Source organism: Topomyia yanbarensis, chromosome 3, assembly GCF_030247195.1.
Source record: "Topomyia yanbarensis strain Yona2022 chromosome 3, ASM3024719v1, whole genome shotgun sequence".
Lineage (NCBI taxonomy): Eukaryota > Metazoa > Arthropoda > Insecta > Diptera > Culicidae > Topomyia > Topomyia yanbarensis.
In genome coordinates, this window is record NC_080672.1 from 252,992,684 (window position 1) to 253,019,168 (window position 26,485).

General features: G+C 38.1%; 2 protein-coding genes across 2 annotated transcripts in view; one reads left to right on the top strand and one right to left on the bottom strand.

Annotated features, from left to right (window-relative positions):
* The window catches only part of LOC131689023 (FMRFamide-related peptides), a 60,495-nt gene extending 51,342 nt beyond the window's left edge, over positions 1-9,153 (bottom strand). The window contains exon 1 of the mRNA XM_058973758.1: positions 8,932-9,153. The gene's annotated coding sequence lies outside the window, so the exon portion shown is untranslated. The remainder of the gene's footprint in view (positions 1-8,931) is intronic.
* LOC131687868 (uncharacterized) overlaps positions 1-26,485 on the top strand; it is a 109,178-nt gene that overhangs the window by 63,668 nt on the left and 19,025 nt on the right. The gene's annotated exons all lie outside the window — the stretch shown is intronic.

Consider the following 26,485-nt stretch of genomic DNA (forward strand, 5'->3'; position numbering starts at 1 on the left):
ATAATACTGTACTGTAAGACCTCCTTAAGGGAATTTTTTACTAAATGATCAGAACGGGTTATGAGGCTTTGTCGAGGGACTAAAGAAAAATATTTTAACCGCTGCGGTTTATTAAAAAGAAAGAAAAAAATATGTTAGTCAAGGTGTTTGCGTTTCGACTTCGTCTCTTCAGAACCAGAAAAAATACGTGCCGATTTTGCCAATGTCATCGTTTTATCAGCCTAAAATTCGCCAAGGGGCTGATAAAAACGGGTCTTCACTGTATTCAAAAAACGACTAAAACTATTATGAGGCCGTACATAAATTACACTACATATTTAGAGGTAAAAGAAGGAAGCATGAAGCATCTTGTTACATAGTGAAGAGAAGAAACGGAGGAGGGGGCCAAAGCTTCCCAACTAGAAAAAAAAATCAAACATTGGAAATATGTATATTCTTATTTTTAAAATCCAAACCTGGGACTCTTCTGTGCACCAACTTACTCGAAAAGTTGAAAAAATTCCATTTTGATACATCATCGGAACCTTCTGCGTATTGAAATGTCCAAAATTATTGATTTTCAACTGCCAACAACTATCCCTTCAATATATTACTCTTTTCCGAAACGTTGAAAAAAAAATCGGCGGACCTAGTTGTGCATAGAAAATGTCCAAAATTATTGATTTTCAACTGCCAACAACATGTCCTTCAATAGGTATTTATTTCTAAACAATTGAAAGTGAATCGCATCAACTTCAACTCCAAAAACGGGAAAGTAACGCAAAATGTATCGCGATAACCGACGATGACAATGAATACGACGATACAATTATCGACGATGACGATGAAGGTGACGATACATTATCGTTAACGGAGTTTCCGATGTCGATACATTATCATTAAGGTTGGACAGAGAAAGGGTAAAACTCGCAAACGAAAAAAGCATTTTTTTTCCACACCGTATGTCAGATCTTCATAAAAATCAATCAGCAGTACTGTAACAACATTCTACATACGTTGATTAATTTTTTCGAAGATCTGATATACGGTGTGGAAAAAAACTGCTTTTTTCGTTTGCGAATTTTGCGCATACTCTGTCCAACCTTAACGAGTAACGCCGATAAATTATCGTGAAATATGTATCGTATTAACAACCCTGGACGCACATAATCATTAAAAAAATGTTGTGAGTTAATAATATTTTACATCTCCAGTGTTGTAATTCTTCGAAAGACAAACTCACAATATCATATTACCATATAAAAGTAACCTATATACGAGATATAGAAAGTGCGGCATCTCACCCGACGCGGCATCTCTCCCGAAATTACCCTATTAAAGATTTACTTCCACGTTTCACCTATTGGCTGTTTAGCAAATTATATCTGATCGATTATCTGTCAAAAATCCAATTCATAATTCTTTTTCAATGTAATACTGTTTTTCAATTATTTTTTAAAACTTTTAATTTTCCAAGCAAAATAAATTAAAACAAAGATTGACATTTGCCAGCTGTCTCCAACATATAACATTGTTCCGGTGCCCCTTTCACGTTTTATGTACTCTCGGTACGCATAATGCAAAGTTTAAGCTCGCTCAATTTAACAAATTTTGTTTCGAATCGAAAGGCGCAGGATGAAACTTTATCGTTTAAACTTCTTAATAACTTGTTTCGTTTCATTTTTGCGCTTTGTTCTGCTGTTGTGGTACTGATAAACGTACTTGAAAGTGAATATATCATGAATTTCCCACCGATTGGAAGCATCTAGCTTAATAAGCCTAGGGCTCTTGATAATTCCACGACATGGAAATAATAGTTCATAGTCTCGCTATCGTTGAACCATCAGTTTTACTCTTTGACTTTAGTATTACACCCCGTCCAACAATCTTCTATATGACAATATGCTTTTAGGTGAGCATGCACAACTTTCTTGAACTTGTCCCTTATCGACCTTTTCGCTGGGAAAGAAAGCAGAAGCAGTTCAGAAACCGTGAGGTAGTATCATAGTAATAAACTGCATTTTGCGTTGGTAACTTAGAGAACAACTTTTGGCGAATGACAATATTTCTGTGTGGGAAAATGAACAGTCACCCGTTCCTAAATTCCCGAAGCAAAGGTTATAAAGCAAATTTGTAATTTAATTGCAAAGTTCCGGTGGAGATAGGCTGGTTTGCTTCATACGTGAGCAAGTAATCAAGAGCATAATTATTATCAATCTTTTCAAATGGATTCCTCAAACGCGAAGGAGAGATAAGCAATTGTATAGATACTCGCCAAATCTAAATAAGCACAACGAAAAGTAGACGTAAAAAAAGTAAGAAAAGTAGGAAATTTTTATGATTGTAATCATTTAGTATACATGCACAAAATTCATCGTATAAAACGAAACAATTTTTCGGGATTTGAACGAAAATATTCGTGATATTTAAATATTTAGTACACTCTTAGAAAAAATGAGAATTACATTTGACGTAAACAACGTAGCGACGTATTTTTCTGTGTGATATTAGGATTTTACATGCTATGATATGTAAAATTAAATATTGTCGCTCTTTTGATGTAAAACTCAAACTGATTGACCTAGGAAAAGCCGAACAACTCACATTTTTACATGTAATTAAATGTAAATTTGCTTTAGTTTGTTGCTTTAATAAACGATTGACCAAAGTTCCTTTTATCACTATCGACTATAAGATGGACTTATTGAGCATAAATAGCAATAGTGTGTCCGACGTTTATACGTTCACCCTGTTTTAAGGGTATTATTTTCTATTCAATGGTCAGAAATTCGTGGTCAAGTTATGCAATCATCACATTTTCTGTATCTATCTCCATGACTAGAACGAAGAAACTCGTCTTCTTTTCACTTCTTTCTGAGTCAGACCTACCATTGAGCAAAGTGAAAGACTACTAGCAGTCTCTCGATCTAGTGTGCAACAACTAGAGAACAAAAAACACTGTATTTATACTTGCCACCTTGAGTAAAATTGACGAAAAAGTTTTGCCCCGACCCAACACTGCAGTCGTTGACTTTAAATTTTGTTCAATACGACCGAGTTTTCGTAAAGTGAATTCTTCTTCATTTTCACCTTCTGAAGGTATAGATAGGCAGCTTAGGCTTACGGAGGTCCTTATCTTCAGTATAATCATCTCCAAAATGCAGGATTGATATTATTCAACGCGTTAACCCAAACCGAACTTTTCGTTCTGCAGAAAAACCTTAAGCACTTGGTTGAAAGTTACAACGGTGGAATTAAGATTCCCGTAGATAATTAAAATGACTAATATAGAGGTAAGGTTACATTACTTATGACCACTAACCCTACAAAAGTGCCCATGCTACTGGATGACACGATTTCGATCAACTTTGATAAAACTCGTGTTAGACCCACAGTTCAGGAAGTGGAATAATTAGTTAAAGTGAAAATGGAGCTTAATCTCGCTGAAGTTACGTACATTCTGCTATAACATGTAAAAAGCTGTGTTTAGATCACGTTTATAAGCTTAGCACAGGCCGAAAACTTCATTGAACAGAACAACATGCATCACGAGATCGAATTTAATAACACCAGAATCAAGATCCCCGTGCATATGGAAAACGACATGGTGGACGTGCGTATCCATGATTTGGCCACGCGCACGAAGGAAGATTACAGCAAACGAATCATGTCGCAGTATGGAGAAGTAGAATCTATTACGAATGACACCTGGAGAAACTTTTTCACCGGCATTCCCAACGGCGTTCGTATTGTGAGGATGCGAGTGACTAAACCAATACCTTCTTACATGACTATCGAACGCAAATCACCGAAGGATGGCGTGAACTACAAGCAAACAACGCTAATCACATATCCAGGGCAGACCCCAACATGCCAATTCTGAAACCATACAGCCCACTGCGGAAAAACATGCGCCGAAGCAACTAGTCAAAACTCATCTACTACAGCCAACTCTAATAAGCAGCCACCGACACCTTCAGATAAGCCAGAAACAACGATCCAATTAACCAATAATGCAGGTACAACGACCACGACAACCGCTCCCAAACCAACAACTAACATCGCCAATAAAGAAGCAAATACCGATGAAGACGGATTTACAACAGCAACCCGTAAGAACAAGAAACAAATAAGAACCTCTGATCGTGAACAGCAAGAAAGCAGTACCAATGACGACATAGACGGGAACGATAACGCGAGAGAAGGCAGACTGAATGACCCTCAAGCGGCTTCACCGCCAAGGAAAAGGATCACAACATGCAGCAGCATACTGCGTCAACAAGATCTGGCAGACCGACATCCTTAGCATTTTTTTACTTATTGTAAAAAATTAAAAGACCCACGGCTCAGTTGTGCTAACGCATTGAGCCGTTTCAAATAAATCTTTAAATTAAAAAAACCACTAACCCTTCTTGAGCTAATCGCAGAATGTATGTCGCAATACGGAGAAGTAAAATTCGTTACACCAGATACTTGGAGAAACTTATTCTAATGCATTTCTACAAGTGCTCTTGTGGTAAGGATGCGGATCGAAAGACCTATCCCCTCCTACTTCACAAAAAACTCAAAATTTACGGAGCAACTATCAAACTGCTTTATGCACTCAGGAGTGGCTTCTACGTGCAAGTACTGTAATCAGACAGGTCACCATGGCCAACCTTGAGCGGAAGATGAAGAGGAGAATGCATCTCAACCAATTGCCAACTCATATACCGCAAACCAATCCAAAAGAATGTTTTCAATACTAACACCTAAACCACAGACGGTAGCCAAATTTAAGAAAGATTCAGATCATAATGAGGCAAAAACAGTGTCCAAAATCACCCGTAATAGCAAGAAGCAAAGAAGAACAACTGCTGGCGGGCACCCAGACTGTTTTAACGCAGAAGGCGAGCAGACAAACGTTTTCCCGCTGCGAAAGAAGGTCTCCGCGCGCAATAGGAAGTTGCGTGTACGAGATCCAACGGATATTCAATAACATTTGTTTTTATTTTGTACATATCAAAGATCCACGGCTCCGTTAAACTTCCGCTGTGATGTGAATTTAAAAACATCGAAATATAGCAGGGGAAAAATAGTTTAGAGTATTGTTGAAGAGATGCTTCTATTTATCGAATGTTAAGAAGCAACCACCCGCGGTCAATGTATAATCTTTAGTAAAGCAAATAATTTCAATAGTTGATTTTTATCCATAACTCACTTGGATTTAGTTCAATAGTACATCTTTATTCTACATTTTTCTTCGTATATCCTAGAGAATAATTTACTGTGCTACTTATATTAATTAAACTCAACGTTTTCGGCAACGTATACCCCGGTAATTTAGAGTGACAAGAAAAAAATGACCCCTATCGACCCACCCCTGAGTGGATTCCTAGTCGCACCAGGAGTACTTGCTTCAAATTTGAAGTAAATCGGACAAGTCTAACTACCGGACCAACGTTCCTGAAGTTTGTATGGGATGTTTCGACAATTTATATGGAGAAAACCCACTAGCTCGCATTTTTGCCGCTAAGTGGCATTGTATACATCGCATTATCACTATAAGTGAAAATAAGAAAAATAATTTAATTCTCTACAACTTTGTCGAAGACTGCTACTCAATCCGCCCTTGTTGAAAGAAGTTATTAACCTTTTAGTGCAGTGATGTCTGAGTCAGTTTTGCATGAGGCCTAGCAGTGTATGCTTGTGTATCAATACCCGATTACCACGAACTAAACGTTTTTGTGAAATAGTGGTTAGGTTTAGCTCAATAGCATGTTCAGAAGAATTATAGCAAATAAGTAATGTTTTGGTTAGAAAAGTTCCACCTGTTATCGCATAGGGGTCGCTAACACTAACTTTTCAATGGGTAGTGATAGAAATTTGGTGTCTTCTACAAAGTTGTAGAGCTGGCAATTTGCAGTAATTCTTCCGAACATTTTAATATTCTATATCTCTTCCATAAAAAGTTAGTGTTAGCGACCTCTATGCGGTCACAGGTGGAACTAAAATTTTCTAACCAAAACATAACTCCTATCATGTACTACAATTCTTCTGAACATACTATTCAGCTAATTCTAACCACTATTTCACAAAAATGAATAGTTCGTGGAATGCGCGTACTGATACACAACCAAGCGCTGCTAGGCCTCATGCAAAACTGACTCAGACATCATTTCGTTAAAAGTTTAATAACTTCTTTCAACAAAGCCGGATTTACAAGCAGCCTTCGACAAAGTTGTAGACAATTACATTATGTTTCTTATTTTCACTTGGAGTGATAATATGATGAATACAGTGCCACCTAGCGACGAAAATGCGAGCTAGTGAGTTTTCTCCATGTAAATTGTCGAAAAATCCCATACAAACTTCAGGCACGTTGGTCCGGTAGCTAGACTTGTCCGATTTGCTTCAAATTTGGAGCAAGTACTCCTGGTGGGACTAGGAATCGACTCAGGGATGGGCCGATTGAGTTTTCAAAAAATAATTATATTCCTGGGCAGTCTACCCGGCATTGTATGTTATAAGGATAGGAAGTGTTTGATTGGATTCGTTTTTGACAGCAAAATCCGAATCCAAACGATCCAAAATGGAGTCTCCGTGTTCTCTTTGTAGAGCTTTTCTAATCCCCACATGAGGACCATCAGAAGGATACACTGCCAAGAGAGCATAATGATTTATCTTGGTGAGTGGCGTAGCTCTTTTTAGTTTTTCTGCAAGAGTACTTAGCTCGTCTTTAAAGGGAACGCTTTTATATTCTTAGGACCCTAGACCATATGAACTCTCTCATAACAGGCATACCTATTTTTCAGCATTCAGTGCAAGACTCATCCTCGCGGTTCTCGGCACAGCAGCCGAACAGGCAGGCGATTCTTGAAAATGAAGACGTAATTAAGCACCAAAGTTCACCCGATACGAGTTTGAAGGGTCAAACAATTCCAGTACAATACGATTTCCATTCAAAAAGCAAAGGGACCTTGAAACCAGCACCGCTTTTGCTTCAGTTGTACTTCCACGCACAATTTCGAATCGGTGACCCCACATTCGATATCAACTTTGTACGCGGACATTTAGACGCGGTAGTCCTTCATACAAGCCTTGTCGCCACTAACGCCATTTACTTGCTTTAGACAGAATATCATAATTCTGAACTTATTTGAACGACCTTTCGGGATGTCTGTCACTGTTGAGTATGTCTGCGTTAGTTCTTTCAAAATCTTTAAAATACTTAGCGGATTATCTTTGATCCGAAAGAAGCGCAAATATGGTCCAATCGAGTTCAATCAATGTTTATTTATATTTATTTAAACCCGGGCCTAAAGCCCGGCGCAAAAAGAAAACTTAAAGTAAACAAAGGTAGAGACAGAAATTACGGGATATATAATTGAAAGACAAGCCAAAGGATAGTAATGCAAACATGTGGTACGTCTGGAGGTCCGCAAAGGATGACATTTCCAACGGTTTTTTATCGAAACTATTTTGTCAAGTCAGCAAAACATTTTATGTGATTACCTATGAAAGAGGAAACATCCGACTGTATTGTAACATTACTTTGACTCTCCCAATTCACGAAAGAACTTGGTGTTATCGAACTGAAACACCTGCTCCTCGAGTTTGTGTCAGTGGAACGTTATACAACCGCCTTAGGAGATCGGAGCTATCTCCATGTATACACGAAATTATTGTTCGAAAGTCGAACTGAAAAGAATGACAAAGTTAACATTAAAGGTTCGCAAAACTAGGACTTCACCAAGGGCGCCAGAAGGTCACGCTAGGGCTCTGCGTATACCTCTTTCATATAGTGTAATTCCATACACAAGAAAAAAAGTTGTAACATAAACATTCGACACGGATAATTTTTCCGCACACTATATTTGTACTAGCATTTTCGCCTTCTGTTACATCAAACTTAGCAGCTGATACGCTGTGACACAATAATTAAACACTAATAACGTTTTTTGTTTCACTCCGAAGTTGGGCCAGGTTCCAATCAAAACTGTTATCAAATCATATAGGCGCTGGCAGAGGCGGATCCAGAAAAAAATTTCGGAAGGGGTCCGAAATTTCGATTTTAAATTGAAGATTATACAATTCGTAAAACATAATAACCTTATTAAAAGAATATCAGTTTTGTTAATCAAATTTGGTTTGGAGTAATTTTGAGTTTAAAGCTAATATAAAATTGAAACTAATTAAAAATTTCTCAACAAGTAAAATAATTTCGGAGGGGGTCCGGACCCCCAGGGCCCTCCCCCTGGATGCGCCACTGGGCGCTGGCCTCATAATCCAGTTGATGTACATTCAAGTATTTGTGTCGAAATAGAAGCTCAAGTTCTGCAACTTCTAAAAAAATAATCCCAACAGGTAGTAAATTACTTCTAGTAAAATTACAATTACATGATTTGTTCAGAATAGTTCTTTCACATTTTTAGTTTTAGAGTGTAGTTGTTAATTTTTGGCAAACCTTAATACCAATTGGCGATTTAACGACGATACAAATATGCCAAATTTTTCACTGAGGCGCTAATTTCGCTGAACATTTCTCAAACGTCCAGCTAATATTTGTCAAGATACATCAACGTTCTCACAGTTCTTATGGTACAATTGTAGGGCTAGTAAGTGCTCGCAGTGGCTCCAAAAGTTCTCTCTGGTCGGAGCTGGTACACACAACTGGCTCGTGTGACTAGGGTCTTACCTAGCCACCAGCGAATCAGAGCAATTTTAATTATCAAACTACAGTAATTTTTCTTGTTGCCTCTATGTAGTCCTCATAGATCATCTGTTATTTTGCTGACTTACTAGGCTTACTGATTGCTTTCATTTGACAAGGATACAATCCATTAGACTTGTGCGCAAAAGCTAACTGTGTTCTATTCCATTGCTTCACTACTGAATTGAATTGAACCTGAGTTTTGATAACCCAATTACAATCTCACATATTATAGTTGGAACCATTTATATTTTACTCACCAAACAATTCAAGTGTAGCCAAACTTTAAATAAATATCCCGATTAATGCACTTTTTTCTGTCAATATTTGAACTAAATTCTATAACAACACTACACAGCCCGAGTTTCAAAATAATGCCATCATTGTAGAGATGTGTATGCTTTGCTCAGCAACATCACCTGTGGCTTATGCATGCGCTTTATCAATCTGACCGCTGCTGATGATCTAGCATTCACCAGCAATTTTTATCGTCTGATCACAAAACACAAGATCGTATCGGTTTTTATACACTGCCTGCTAAAGATAACAAGAAACAAGGACCTACCCCCAGATATAGCATACTCCCGAAGGCCACCCTCGAAGCTGCCTCACGCCGACGTTGTTGGAAAGGACAGGCTCCTCCGTACATGCATCTCGCTCACAACAAACAGTAGCTATGTTGTGGGTATCATGATTACAGATTATGATTATTAGCTTTGCTACATTTATTAACAGCTTCGTCCACTCGCAAGATTTAACACGCAGATGATGAGCGGTGAAATTTAAATCCTCATTTACTCGAAGGGCTCATTTCACATAACCACCGACAGCGGTGCCATACGAAAAAGTGCCGCGAATAGGTCAGCTAACTGACCCTGCTAGGAAGCAAAGGATGGATACTTGTTGTCGAGTAGCTATTTTAAGTGATTTTAGTTGATTTATAGTATGAATAATTTAGTGGGCGGGAACAACGCAACGTGAGAAATGCACGTCAGCTGATATATCTTCGTTGCATTTATCGAATAACAGAAGCTTTCACGATAAGTTCGCAGTATTTTTTTCGATGCATTTTTACACATGTTTATGTGAATATTGGAAGGAATCATTCAAAGTCTAAGTGGAATATTATTCTAATGATTTTGGGTGCCTTACTATAGCTTCTCATCCTTTATCTGAAAGAAATGAAAAGAAGTGAAATAGGGTAAGGTGAAAACAACGCTTAAAAATACAGCACTAAGCATCCCCACAGGGATACTGAACAATTTACTGGTGCCAAGATGCAGATGAAATTTGTAGCAACGGAGAGATATAGAAATATTATATTAGCTGAGTATCGGTATATTTTGTTGAAAATCTGTAGTGCCTCAATATTTCGCGTTTCGCACTAAATTAGTTTATCATAGAATTGTGCACACTGCATATTCCTTACAAGTGTGACAAAAGTACACGTTTACGTCGACTCGTTTGGTTATGTTTGAGGCACTTTTTGCCCTTCCCAATACAAAAATATTACAATTGTTCTGAAAATTGACGCTTAAACCCAGGCTCGGAGAACCTAGTGTCCAATTGATTCAGTTTGTCGAGTACGGCAAATGTTATTGTGTGTTTGTGTATGTATATTACCAAAAATTTCACTTGCTTTCCTCAGAGATGGCTGAACCAATATTAAAAAAACTTAGTTTCAACTGAAAAGTACAACGTTGCCATCAGCTGCAATTAAATTTGTTATGAATCCGACGTTCGGTTCCCGGGATTACAGGGAGATGAGTACGGTCACGCAACATATCCCGATTTCAGCATATACTGCGATGAATGCAAAAAGATCACTAACAGCCATTCAAAGTCACGTTGGCCGCATTGGCCACCAACGATGGCACAGTGGGACGAGCCCGGACTTAAGTCCATATATGAATGTTATGCGATATTCTCGCCGGTATTTTTCTCCTATCAACTGAGTCATCAGAGATATTTTTGCGAGACTTTAAGTGATTTGAACATAAAAAACCTGTTTTAATCCACCTAGCGGTGCAATTGTGCCTTTCTCAATCATGAACACGAGAATATTTGCGTTGTTTATATTCATTAAAAGCTTTCAAATGCATATATTACATTTTATTATTATACATGACATGACAAATATACAAGAAAAGAAATCATTATTCGAGTTCTAAAATTTTGTAAAAGAAAAAACAGCCACGGTAATATTGAACTGCAAAAAGGTGCGAAATCGCCAAAAAAATTTCATGGTAACATAAAATCTCGACGTTTCATACATTTTAAAGATGTTTGGCATCAAAAATACGAATTCGATTCCTGAAAATTTGAAAAAAAAAATATATGGCTTATATGGGAATTTCATATGTGACCGGACGGTTCAGTCTATATTTCCGGAACCATATAAGCGATCCGTGCGAAATTTTGTAGACATCTGTGGGGATATTATAGCTATCATTTGGGACTAAGTTTGTGAAAATCGGCCGAACCATTTCTGGGAAACTGATGCGATTTCGTCAAATTTGAAAGATGGCCGCTTTTCCCGGGCACTTCCGGAACCGTCTATGGTGGTCAATGTAGTCAGCAAAAGTTTGGTTGGCCGTCGGTGACCTAGAACAGCAAATTTAAGTTGTTTGAGAGACATTTTAGCGAAATTTTTACCTTTTTTGCTTTCATCGGAGTATCGGTTTGAATCGCAATTTGCTATGTGATCGCACGCCACAACCTGTAACTCCGAAACCGGAAGGCGGATCGGGATGAAATTAAAAAGCTATTTACGGGGGCACAACACCTTTCATTTGAGACTAAGTTTGGTTGAATCGGTCTAGCCATCTCCGAGAAACCGATGTGACTGTTATTCTGAATTTGGATACTTCCGCCGGGGCTTCCAGAACCGATGATGGCCAAAGAGACTTTGAATGGATGTTAGTGACCTAATACTACAAATCGAAACAGTTGTGGTCATATTTTAGAAAAATTTTCACCTTTATACATTCATTGCAGAATTTATTAAAATCGACATTTTCTGCGTGATCGTGCTCACCACCCTGTAATTCCACCCTGTAAATTCAATAGCAGCCTATGGGAACGTTGTATCTTTCATTTGAGACTAAGTTTGTCAAAATCGGTTCAGCCATCTCTGAGAAAAATGACTGACATTTTTGGTCATATACACACACAGACGCACATACACACACATACATACATACACACATACATACACACGCACAGACATTTGCCGAACACGACGAACTGAATCGAATGGTATATATCACTCGGCCCTCCGGGCCTCCGTTAAAAAGTCGGTTTTCAGAGCAATTGCAATACCTTTCTATTGAGAAAGGCAAAACGTAAAATGAATTTTTGGCAGCTTTTTAAGGGTATAATTCAAGTGTTTTTTTCATAATTTGACCATAGGAACTACATCCGGTTATTTTCGTTTTTCAAAGAAATGGTTCATTTTATACATTGTATTCATCACCAAAAATTATCCGTGTGATAAAATTACATCGTAAAATCGCCAAAAATAAGTCACTAGTTGGTTTAGTTAGTTTTTAGGTAACTGTTATGAATTTTTATTGAATTCGAACATCTAATGCGATAACAACAACGATACCCATGAATGCCCGCGATCACACTATACTCATTCGAAAGCTTCCAAAAATTTTCTCTTTAAGATGAGTATATGCTAGTTTTGCGAAAACTTGCGATAAGCAGTCAAAATTTAAAAAAACTGTGAATGGAGACGCATAGTTATTACTGATATTGAATTTGAATAATCACTTTATAGCTTGAATAACGACACGATTACATGCACAATTTTCAAATAGCATTGAGAGCATGATCTACCAGGGTTTTACTAGTGATCAAGAGTAAGGAGCCGAGTGGGAAGTATGTTTTTTTAAATAGTAGAGGTAAATGTTTGAAAATCAGTAAATATTTTCAACCATCTGAAATAGGTTATAAAATGTTTCTGGAACTATTTCTTGCTAACTTGCGCAATAACTGTCAAATAGAGTTAAAACAGTTGAGTTCTAGTCATTTGGTGAGACTATTCGGATCGGAATTCGCATATCACTGATATAGCTTAAGGGTATGCGATATTATCCAAATAAAATAAGACCATTTTTAAATGGATCATATAAACGAAAAAAGGGTTTTGGATTTATTTTCATTTAAGATATGAAATGAGCAATCTAAGTAACTTTAAACACACCTACGAAAAAAAATCGTTAAGCATCTTGTTGATTAGTGAATGTAATTAAACATTCCACTAAGCCGCTCAAAATTTTTGTTTTTAAAATGATACAAAATGTAACTTTCATATCAGGTAACCCACCAATAAATCAAATGTTTCAAAATTAGTCGAACACGTCTTATTTGATCCGTAAAAACAAAATAGTTATTTCTGAAGCCCTATAATGAAATGTCAATTAATTAGTTTCAATATGAAAAATAAATTCCAAAATTACTATTGGAAAAAAGCATTATAAAAGACAAAATACTTACTTTTGAGCCGCTCTAATAAGTAGTAAAGGTAATTTCTATTTTTATAATTAAAATAAAAATTCAACACACAAAAAACTTCTTTAAAAAATGTTTTGAGCCATCACAAAAAATAATTTTTTGAGCCACCCTAACGTATAATAAATTTTTTTTTACATGTATTAATATCAAATACGATGTAGCACACGAAAATTAATATACAACAATTTTAAGAACGATTTTGAAAAAAAAAATTTTTTTGAGACACTCTAATGAATAGTAAACGCTTATTTATGAAATGTTTTAATATCAAAAACGAATTCAGCGTACCAAAATTACATAAAATCGTCCTATTTGAATCGATTTGGCAAAGTTTGGATTTAAGTCCACCTTTTGTTCTAAATTGTGCCTCTGTGGATGGGTCTGGAAGCCCCGGTGTAAGTATCCAAAGTCAAAATAACGGTTTCATCGTTTTCTTGGAGGCGGCTAGACCGATTCACTCAGTCTCAAATGAGAGGTGTTACATCCCCGTAAACCGCTATTAAATTTCATTCCGATCCGATTTTCAGAGTTCCGGAGTTACTAGTGCGGGGAATGCGGTCATATAGAAAATTCCGAATCAAACCGATACCGCGATGAATACAAAGATGTAAAACGTTTGCTAAAATGGGTGCTAAATAACTTGCATTTGCAGTTCTAAGTCACTGCCGACCAACCGAAATATCGTTGACCATCAAAGACGGTTCCGGGATTTGCCATCTTTCAAAATAAACAATGTCACATCGGTTTGAAGAAGATGTTCAAGCCAATAGTCTCAACTTAAAAGCGTAACACAGGACACACAACTGCTGTTGAATTTCATACCGGTCGATTATATGGTCCCAAAAACATTGACTACATCGATCGGCCACATATGAAATTCTCATATATAAGCTGGAACAAAAAATTTTATTTTCGTGTTCGTATTTTTGATGCTAAATGGTCAGTGTTAAGTCGGACTAAGTTGCAAAATCTTAAAAAATGAGATAATGACTAGATTAAGAATGGCAGGAAATTCGACTTTTGCCAGATTTGAAATATGTTATAATAAGCAAGAATTATGGGAAACATTAATTTTGAATTATAACGTAAAGGAGTAGGAGTATTCAAACTTTCAAATCGTTTTACTCAAAATCAATACAATGTCACTTAGCCCGGTCTGACTTAACCCTGACCAAATGTCTTTAAAATACCTAAAACATGGAGATTTGATGTCATCTCGCGAAAAAAATGGACTCGTCTCGTTTTAGTATTTTCGGAAAATATTAATTGTAAGTATTTTATTTTATTCAATTTTTTGAAGAATTTTTTTTTATTCGAGCGCCCACCGTTTTTGGCCAAGGACTATATAATTTAATATGCTTTTAGACCATTTTCAAATTTTTCATTTCCGATAAACGTACGAGCGCCAATCGAAAATGAAGATGCGGTGAAGAATCACCTTTTGTTGGAAACACTGAGAAAAGATATGTCCTCAAGCAGGATTGAAACCTGCGATCTCCCAGCTTCTAGTTGCCCAGTAAACGAAATGGCAGACAGGCAGGTTAAAATAGATGCTGGCGATCGATAGGCTATTGAAACGTTGTTCTAGGCTATCCGCCGTAACTTGCCGTTTACTGTAAAAGTAGTGTGGGTGGGTGCGTTAACCACTCCGCCATCGAGGAACTGTGCTGTCACTTGCTAGTGCAGGACGCCCAGCGCTATACGGCAGCCTGTAAGCAAAGCAGTAACATGACAAAAAATACTACCCCCAGTACAGCCACTAGACGCGAGCGGTATAGCTTCTCTTTCCTCATTTTACACTTTTTAACCCATTCATGCCCATGTTGTTTGTGGACAACAACGTTTTTAATCAGCTATAACTTTTGATTGAGGCAAGATTTGGTCACAAAAACAAGTAAAGCTAATAAATGTGACTATTGCCTTTAATTTGAGTACTAAAAGGTACAAGGATCAGCTCTAGAACTGAAGTTATTACAGTTAGTCTGATTGGATTCCAATGGATCAGTGCTGCCAGGGACAGTTAACGTTGACGACTAAAAATTAATTTTTCATATATCTTCGTTATGTTGCAATATTATTGAAAACCGCTAAAACTTAATTTAGGATGTTTTTGGCTACGTTTTCCACGCAAGTGGACTATTGTAAATATTCTAGAAGAATTGTATTGAGCAATGGAAGGTAAAAATTGAGCAGCTTCTAGCACTGCGAGGGAAGCACCTATCTTTATTAAAAATGACTTTTCGTGTTTCATAATCCCACCGTTTTCAAGGAAAAATAGTTTTGAAATCCTACATGCACTAGAAAAAAGTTGGGCATGAAAGGGTTAATATTTTTAATTTATTAAATATTTTTAATCACAAGCGACGACATTGAATGCGGTTCATTTACGCCACGACCGGCATCAACGCTTTCGTGTGCGGGCCTCTCCCTTTGACTATGCAGAAAAAAGTGTACAAAGCAAGAGAACAAACTTTACTACGCCACACTCTCACCGAGCAGTCAGAGTACAGCAGCAAAACAAAAATGTATTTTACTGCTGTACGGAAAAATGTACTCGGTTTGGCTACCGTTCTGGCAAAAGCAGTAGTGATGCGTCGCTGTAGCGAGCTGTACGGCTTGTGCAAATGTAAATATACCGGAAAAATGTATGTTACAGGTACCGTTCGCATCCCCAATACCTATTAATGGACCCATCGACCTCCAGTGTTCCCTATACGCAAATCATCTCTCTTCGATCGACCAAATCTTTTCAGTTATCTATTTTCAGATCCATTTTTTTCAGTACGTTTCTTTGACACGGCTATTGCGAAAGCTTTTTTATGTCCAAGTGTTTTTACATAGATTTTTACAAAAACAATTTTAAGACTAACAAGTTATCACAATAGTAATTTGTCTAAAACCAACACTATAGTAATTATCATCATTATAATGCTTACTTTATTCATAGATTATTGCATTTCATTATAATTTAATATAGTTAAAAATAAAGAGATGCGCATCTAAAGTATAATGATTGGACATGAGCCTAGACATTACACGGATAAAGTCCGATTTACATCCAACCCTTTGACCCATGCCTTCGTTGATGCTTTAGGAATTATTAGTGTACCCACCGTACTAATTGTCCCAAGATGTTTGTCCTCTTGCGAAAAGCGCTATAAAATTCATTGAAAACGATAAGGCTTTCATAAATTTCAATATCTAGTGCACCAATCTTGGCTACATTATCAGCTTTCTCATTCTCCCCAAAAAAAAAACAGATCGTGATTATCACCCCATATTGTGAATAGAGCTTGAACTGTACTGAGACAATCAGTGACGATGAAATAATCGCTCAAGAGAAATGTATTGATTATTTGAAAACTATAGTGAACTTCTGATAGTTCGGTTATATAGACAGGGTTTCACAAATTTCAGAGAAATTAAAAAATTATTGTTGTAAATACCGATGTGTGACCCGTCAGTGTAGACCATTTTATGGCAGTCAAGCGTTGGTATTTACTTTTAAATATTTCAGGGATCTCCAGTCACATTTCAGGCACTTGTATATCTCGTAAACATAAAACTGTTAATTTATAAAAAAAAAGTTGTTCTAAGATATGTCTGTATGGGTTTAAGGCTCCCAAATCCTAGATAGATAGATTTTTGTTGGAAAATGTTCATGATTATCATCAAGCGAATATCAGCTCGTATTTGTGACCAGTTTTGCCTTTCTCATGTAGAAATGCAATCGGTCGGAATTTCGACTTTTCTACCAAGTGCCGAATCTCTTACACCATTCGACTCAGTTCGTCGAGATCGGAAAAAGTCTGTATGTGTGTGTCTGTGTATGTATGTATGTAAGTGTCAAACAATCTCACCGATTTTCTCAGAGATGGCTAGACCGATTTGCACAAACTTAGTCTCAAATGAAAGGTACAACCTTCATATAGGTCGCTATTGAATTTTTCATTGATTCGATTTCCAGTTCTGGAGTTACGGGTTGAATAGAACGATCACACGGCAAATTCCCATATAAACTGGTACCACCATGATGTCCAAATGATGCAATACATATTAAAATATGTGCAACATTACTTGGAATTGCATATCTAGATCATTAATGATCCATCGAAGGCGCTTTGATCACATTGGCCACCTATGATGGCTCTTGAGGCCCCCGGGGAACTATGTTAATATCATAACTATTTTTCAGCGAATTATTAACCGATTTTTACAGACTTGGTCTCAAATGAAAGGTACAGCATTCCCATTGTCTTCTATTGAATTTCTAATTGATCTGAGCTCTGGCTCCGGAATTACAGGGTGATGAGTACGAACACACAGCAAATCCCGATTCCAACATATACGGTAATGAATGTAAAAAGATGAAATTTTTCCAAATGTCATGTGTGGATGTGTAGTTCTAGGTCACTAACATTCATTGAAAGTCTTTTGCCACATTGGTCACCATCGAAGGTTCCGGAAGCCCCAGCGAAAGTATTCATATTCAGAATAACAGTTACATAGATTGCTCAGTGATGGCTGGACCAATTTGACCAAACTTTGCGTCAAATGAACGGTGTTGCGTCCCAAAAAACTGTTATTAAATTTTATTTCGATCCATCTTCCGGTTGCACAGTAACGGGTTGTGGAGTGTGATCACAGAGAAAACTCCTATTCAAACCGATACCATGATTAAAGCATTTTTTTTGCTAAAATAGGAGTTATTGGCGGCCTATCGAAATCTTGTTGGCCACATTGACCACCGTAGACCGTTGTGGCAGTGCCCGGAAAAATGGAAAATTCAAAATTAAAAAACTCACATCAGTTTCTCGGCGCCGATTTTTACAAACTTAGTTTCAAACGCGAGGAATATTATTTCTATAGACTGTTATGAAAATTCGTACGGATCGGTTGTGTGGTTCCTCACATAAGAAATTTTTGATGCCAAATGTCCTTAAAATGAAACGTCGAGATTTTTTATCCCAAAAAAAAAATTGAGAAAAATAGACTTTTTGGGACTATTGATTTCATACATTTTTGTTATTCTCATAGAGAAAGGTTAACCAATGGAGCGGGAATTTCGACCTTTTAACCGAGGCCCGCAGGGTCGTGCCTCTTACACCATTCCATTCAGTTCGTCGAGATCGCAAAGTGTCTGTGTAACGACACTCAATATTCTCAGGGATGACTAAACCGATTTGAACAAACTTAGTTTGGTGATTGATACTTCGACGAGTTACAAAAAGAATGGAAGAGTTTATACTTGTCTAATTTAAACTCAGCAGATAGATCAGATAGGTTCAAAGTGATTCTATAAAACATATCTCAGGTCAGTAAAAAAATTCCGGGTGGAAACCTTACCAAAGGTGGTAACCCTGTAAAAAAGATTTTCAATTGGATGAATGCCACAATTTTACAATAAGAAACCTGTTCCAGGGCACTCTCAGTAAGCATCTCAATTCTTGACATACTGAAACAATATATACAAATTCCCGACGGGAAAGTTTGGATAAAAAGTTAAAATTCGTCCCGCATAATTTACCCCCTACAATCATCCAATTTACCCCTGGGGGTGAATTCACCCCCGGTTGAAAACCACTGGTCTAACATATTTCAATCTATTAAATGTTGTGACAAAAATATGTTATACTGAAGGTTGTATTATCGCCAAGAATTCAAAGGGTGGGATGAGGAAGAGGGGGGTGGGGTTGGTTAACACAAATCCCTTCCGAAATGTTCACTATGAACATATTCCGGTCATTGTACTTTAATACCCTATAGTTTTCTGTTTAACAACACTGGCCTTACCAAGTTGCTTCAATGTGACACCTGGTGTTAGGCTCTGGTACTAAATATATAAACAAGTAATCTGATAGTTTTTCACGTAAGCGCATCGAGAATAGGGTCGAGTTGAGAAAATCTTTTGCCTGCCGAACGATTCCAACACGTGAAGAAAAGCGACACATATCAATCAACAATCGAGAGACAGTCCAATGCATTCAAAAAGCGGTGTCAGAAGGAAAGACTATCTGAGCTAGATAAACAGAAGAGAGCCCAACAGCAGAATTCCGCTTGCCTGTCTGTATTCAACACCAATAGCTGCGGGACAAGCGTAGGTATATTAAATTCTCACGTGGATTTCCGGACGATGAAGGATTTCGATAGTATTTTTGGCAACGGATGGGAATTGACAATGGTTTTCTCAATATTTCAGACATCAAACAAGATGAAGTGACCACTCAAACTGCAACACAGCTAGAAAAGCTACAGGTTCGAAATAACCAGAAAAATCGTATTGAGCTATTTTACTTTCGACGAGATGTATCCTACACTGTACCTGGTATTGGATCCCGTGACCATATGATCGTCCGTACCAACGGAATCAAACAACAACTTACCAGATACTATCTCACAATGTATTTACGAGAAGTATATATCTATATTTCAAGAGGAGAATAATCAAGATCAAATAAGAGCTCTTCCAAGTTCTGCGAATTTTGGCCAGAAAAACTATTGCTAATGAAGAACACGCATCGGTGAAAAACTGTTTATGCAAGAAGCATGCCAACTGGCGCTTTGGCATGTCTGCGATCGGAATCGACTACACAGAACATTTTTAGGATATGGTTCTTTGCAACCCAGGCGCCAATCTGAATTACATTAAACTTTGCTATTTGACCCGTTACTACATTATGGTAAAGTTTCATCTTTATTTACCCCTTAATTGGTTCTAGGTCGGGAGCATTTTCACATTTATAGCTGAGCTATAAATATGAAAGTGTAAATACAGTTTGTTTAGCTCTAGTCGATCTCATTTATTAAGTTATTACTTGGTTTGAAAGTAAAATAAAAGGCTTTGGGCGTACTCCAACAAATACTTCGTTCGCATTAGGAGACAACATTCATATCGTCGCTGTTGTGCTATCTTATAACAAACGTCATTTTGAGATAAACTGAGTTAGATATGCCACATTACTTGTTTAAAAAATCCCTACAAAGTGACGTTTTCAGAATTTCTACATTCTGCTTGGTTACTGAGATATAGCGAGAAACGCGCTGAGATTTTTTGTTTCAAACGACTGTGTCTGGGGATTTGTTCAAGTTATCTTTATGTATAAGATGGTTTTATGTGTAAAACTATTTGTGGAACACAATGGCATAATCATTTTCAAAATAAAAACACACTATTGTGAGAAAAATGCGGTATAAGTTTTAAACTGGAAATATAACATATTTTGCAACACTGCAACCAAAAATAACATTTTTTCTAGATTCCCTGACCCATTTTCTACAAGATGCATTTCAACGATTGTTTATAGACTGAATGAAGCCAAAGATATAAATAAAAGTTAATAATTGATGATATTTTTCTATGGAAACTTTTTCTACCATTTATGAGCTTCAAGATATTCAAGATCAAACTTTAATATCGTTTTTCTCGAAATATGCCAAATGGTGCTTGTCATAAGATAGCACAAAAGCGACGATATGCGACCGTTTGCACTCATTTTTCTGTCGTCCCCCGCGACGGTTTCACTTTTCCGAATTTTTTCATGAAAATTTTAAAATCCATATTTACATTATTGTTTTATACATATCGACGAAGAGTTTTTCAGAAGCAATTTGAAAATGTGAAACAGCAGTTTTTTGATAAATGCAAGGGTAAGTATAAAATGCAATATTTTGCGCTGTTGTCCCCTTACGCGACCTTTTGGCTACTCACAGTCAACAGATTATATAAAAATCTGCAAACATATAACAAAAATGTTGAGTTAGGACTTTTAAAGTATTCTGTGTAGGTTTTTGATCGAATATCATACACTATTGTAAACGACGAGCTGTTAACTACAGCGCGAGGCGCGCAAACGTTGTCCCCTAACGGTGAAATGTGTCTTCAGTGAGCGTTGGTGAATTTTCGATTACCAGTAGATTCACAACCTCACATCAAATAGGTAAACGAGGGGATAGATCCCAGAACCGGTCTTTTGAAGGAAGAACTCCCGCTAGTACTTCAAGACTCATTCTATGGGTCGAATGCATGCAACCTATAGCGATTCGTAAACAACGATACTGTATTCGTTCCAATTTAATAATGATAATGTTTGCAGCTGAACGGAAACATAAGCACCCAATTACATTAAAGAGAGTATCGTAGTTTGATACAATCTTATCAAGTTGTTGGCACTTCGTTATCAGACACCTAATGTGGCCTAACCAAGTGCCTATAGAATCGAGCTAAATCCCGAGGTATTTGAAAATCAGAACATGGGCTATTGTTCTACCAACCAACTGAAGCTGAGCTGGATCACGCTTCCTAGAGAAAGCGATCACTCTGTTTTCTCCCTAGAGAAATCGATGGCTAGATTCAAAACCCAAATTGACCAATTATCTAAGCTATCTTGCAACGGTCTACGCAGCTATTTGAATGTTCTGATAAACGTGGATCCGTGGAGGGGCAGTTCATTCTTCATTCAAAGTGAATTGAAAATACGCGATTGAAAAAATACACGAGAAATACTTCTATATACCTTAAGGCTCAAGTTACTTTGTTTGAATATGTGTAAGAATTGAACGCTTGGTAGTATGCGTAGGAAAAATTGTGTACAGCTTTGCCGCCGATTTATCTTTATAAAGCATTCATTAATCTCTAAAAGAAGAAAATCAGTCAATTTATTAGATTATCAGGATTCAAACTGTGCAAAATAGTTGGTGGAAAAACAATTGACCGGGCGGGATGGTGCTTTTGAAAAAGTGACTGTGGTTTTTTCACTACGCAGTTGTGTTGCGTGCCCCGGCACAGTGTGGTGGTGTGACGAAAAATCACAGCCACTTTTTCAAAAGCACCATTCCGCCGGGTCAATTGTTTTTCCACCAATAATTTTGCATGATTTGCATCGTGATAATCTAATAAATCGACTGATATTCTTCTTTTAGAGTTTAATAAATGCTTTATATGGATAAACCGATGACAAAATTGAACGCATTTTTTTCCAACGCATACTATCAAGCGTTCAATTCGTGTAGACGCTTTCCGAAAGTTCTTTGAACCTTAATACATTTCATGCGTCGAAAATACACCACTACACTAAAAATACGTTACTGCCGGAAGATTTTTTCAATACGCCGAATACGCTAATACACAAAAATACGTTATTGTCGCGCTTATAATAAAATCTCACATTGCGGGCGTCTGAAAGGCGCATCAAATATAGCCGCAGTTGCTCCGCAACCCGATTTCAGTGGGGCCACTAGACAATGAGACAGTCTAACATAAGCGAACTATAGGAGTGATAATCAGTCTCTATTGCAAATGAATGTAGAGGATCTTCTCTTGCAATGTTCTTTTATTTTTATGCCAGCTTTGTTCTTTTCAAAAGCTTCAAAGAAAAAGCTTCCTATGAATTTATATAGCGTCATGTCACGTGCCTATCTGGATTGAGCTTTCATATAATCGCAGCGATTATCCTGCAAGACACAATATTGCCGGAAACATTTTCCAATGCACCGATAACCATCCAATTCGTCAAGTAGTACACCGTGAATACAAGCTGTACAAATATTACATTGATTTCATGGTGGATGAAACTAATTCAGTGTAGGGGAGACTGAGGAGACTTGATCCCCGGGGAGACTTGATCCCATCATTGTAACTCAAAGGCGGATCAGAATACATTAATCGAATATACTATAAAGTTGCGTAGTTTTATCTAAACATAAATTTCATTAACACAGAAAAAAGAAATTGGACTTTTGTGTAACCGAATTTTTACCGATTTAAAAAAAAAGTCTCAGAAGAACTGAAGAAGATTTATTTTTCAAATTTTCAAACTTTTATACAATTGATAAAATCACCCACTACATACTCTACTTTTGCATACAGAATTACAGGAGAATGTCAATTGTATGAATAAGTTATGATTGAGCTGATTCTTTTGTTCAACTATATTTTAACTAAATTTTGCTGAAATATATGCTATGGGTTCACTTGATCCCTTCAAATTCGTGGAGATTTGATCCCCTTCGCCGTATGTTAGATTTAATTAACTTAAATTAGAATCCGTCTAAAAATTGATTGCGAACGCGCCCCAATCAAATTCATTGGTGGCAATACTACAAAGTAGATTTTTCCCACGCTCTATAGCGCCAATCACCTTTGATAGGGGATTCATCTGTCTCTTCTATTCTACCTATCGATCAGACCGGTCACACACATCTCATCGTGGAATATATTTGATTCGGCATAATAAAGTTTTTTCTATAAGTGATCGCGCTTTTACCAAAGTGAGATATTTTTTTTCTAAACCGTCGTAAATACACCGTCCCAACCCAATTTACATCCGTGATCATTCCCTGACGATTCATGGTGCCGTGACCAGGATCACGGGTGTTGGTTTTTTGCACTTTGAGGATTACGACGTGGAGGACGCCAACTATAACCCCAAACTGGCTGGGAAAAATATCGGATCATTTATCCATATACAAGGCCTGTAATATTATAGGTACATGTGAGTATCTGTCCAACTTGGATAAATTATCCGTGCGGTACTTCCTGGGTCCCTTTTTGATACCTACAGATCGATAAAATCTCGTGCTACCACTGTCGCCCGGCACGTGGTCATTGGTACTGGTTATTATCCCATCATCTACCCAATAACACTATTATCACCTGTACTGAGGTGAATAAAAATCTAACACGCGATTTCAACCAACTGACCTTGGAGATAAGCATTCGGAACAAGTGTGGAAACGATTTGGCTACAAAACCACATCTGCAACGTGAATCATCCGTGCTCAACACGACACACAGCGATTGCCGCCCGGCATCAGGGTTCATTGCTGGTTCCAGATTTTAATAAATACAAGGCCTGTCTTTGGACAGGCACAGGTGAGTGTCTGTCCAAATAATTAATTTTTACCAATCGGTGCTTCCTGGGTCTTTTCGATTGTTCTAGTTTAACTTCATCATCATGTCGGAGAAAAAGGTGAAACAGAAGGAGCTGAAGCGACGGAACATTATGGACTCCATTTCGCGCATCGAAATGTTCGTGACCAACTACAACGAGGATCGAGACCTTCAAGAAGTAGCGATACGGCTGGGTAAGCTGGATACATTGATGGAGAATTTTGAGGCAATACAAGGTGAATATGAATCATTTGACGACTCGGAAGCATTTATGGCTGGTAATATGGAAATAAGGGCAAACTTAGAAGAAACCTATTTTCGGGTTAAAGGTGGCTTGGTCTCGAAAATCCCTCCCCCTGCTCCAACGCTAGCGCAACCCCATCCCGTCGGACCAGTAGTTCCCCATATGGTCGGCGTGAAACTTCCTACAATTTCATTGCCGGAATTTGATGGCGATCTGAACGAGTGGCTTACGTTTCACGACTCGTTTATTTCACTCATTCACTCCTCAGCATGTAACCCGTCAGGGTAACAATTGAGCACTGGGTGGAAATATACCCTTTCGTGCGTACTCTCTCCGTAGAGTGTATTGTTTACGAAAATTTATGCTCACCGCTGTTTTGTACCGTTCACACTAAAGTTGTAAATTTTTGTTCATTTTCTCGTTTGTGAACGGTTTTGTTTGTGCAGATAGGTGTAGTAATTTTTGTTGAACATTTGTATATAAGAAACATAGGGTTTAGGTAGGTCTCCGCTCTCCTCTCGCTGTAAAAGTGATTGCTAACTATGCTGTACCATGGCAATGACAGCTATGCGGCGGTGTGTTTTTTGGTGGTTGTTTGGTGGAGTGAAAAAGGCGGCCATCGAGAGAAGGCAGTTAGTTTCGGACCACGTTGCAGTTCGGTTTGTTTTCGGTAGTGACCGGTTTGTTTTTGGAAAGTCCAACCCGCCAAATAACGCGTGTGTGCGGAAGTAAATTCCCGCAAAAGTACCGGCTCGTGGTTCGAGAACTCTGGTCTGGTGTCGGGTCGCCGATTAGGGAAGCTAAGCGTTAAGGAGCCACTCGCTTCCCCGGCTAACCATAAAGGACCCAGAAGACGCCTTTCCGCTCTCGCTGTGAAGGATCAGCCGAACGAGCCTAGCTCTCCTTCACAGCTAAACGTCAAGGAGAGCGAAGCAGGGTGGCCAAAGGTGCTCCCTGGGAAGTACACTGCGGTGACTTCTGGGATCTCTCGCGGGGAGCGAGTAGATCCGGCGATAATTCGCCATCGTCGCTAGGGAGGTTCCAACAAAGGAGCTAAGCTCACCTCCCTAGCTAATTGTCAAGGACCGCTGCCGGAGCAGTCAACTCAAATCGGGAGAACTTGGCCGTTGCTGTCCCGGCCGGTCGGACGAGACCACCCGCGTTTCCGCCCAGCAGTAGCAGATTAGCAGCAGCAGCAGTGGAGAGAGTTGGAGGAAATAAACACGGTAAAATTAAATTTATTTGTTTTGTTTACCTTTTTTTTGTTGTGACGAAAATCCGAAATTCTGTAGAGGCACCTAGGCCGCCCTGAAAAGAAGGGTACGCCGGGCAAACAAGAACCCGAGTAGTGGTCAAACCCCTACTTACATTTGGCGCACAGCGCAAAACACACTGAAAAAAATATTTTCCTATTTTGGAAAATATTTTTTTCTTCCGGAGTGTGGGGTGCTTCTACTAAATAGAGGATTTTCGTAGAACAGTGGTGAGGTTTCTTCCGCAATATTGTTCCGCGGTCGTATTATTTATTTATTTACATTTTTGGTATTGTTTTTTGATTTTTGCATTTTCTTTTTTGTCCGAATTTGTGGATTGCGTTGTTTGTGTTTGGTCTGCCGGACGAGTAGTTTGAAGGTTGTTGTTATTATTCGGTTGCGGTGGCCAATCGCCTTGAATTCTCAATCCGGTTTGAGACATTTTTGGAACAGCTTGATTTCCTGAAATTTTAAGGGAATCGTTAGTGGGCGAAAAATCGAAAATAATACCGTGTCAGTACTTACATGCTTTGTGTCTTGGTGATTTCTTCCAATATAGCGCAAGTTATGATGGCGTTGGAGAAATTCAACCAAGCGTGTGTGTTCATGCGCGTCGATCATTTGCATTTCGATGAGCTGGATTTTGAGTTGCTATCTCGAAGCATTTTTATCTCTCCTGATTCGGATCTTTCGGGTGTCCAGCGGCAGCGGCGTCTTCGGGGAATTTTGTCGCATGAGCGGTCGTCTCGGAGGGAATTAGTTCGTAATTTCCGGGGTGATGTGGGTGAAGAAAAGGAGATCTGCCTTGGTAAATTACTAACAATCAAGGAAGATCTCCAGTACCGGTGCCCAAACAAGGAGATTTACCGAACACGGTTGCTTCATTTGGGGTCTAGGCTCCAGGTTAT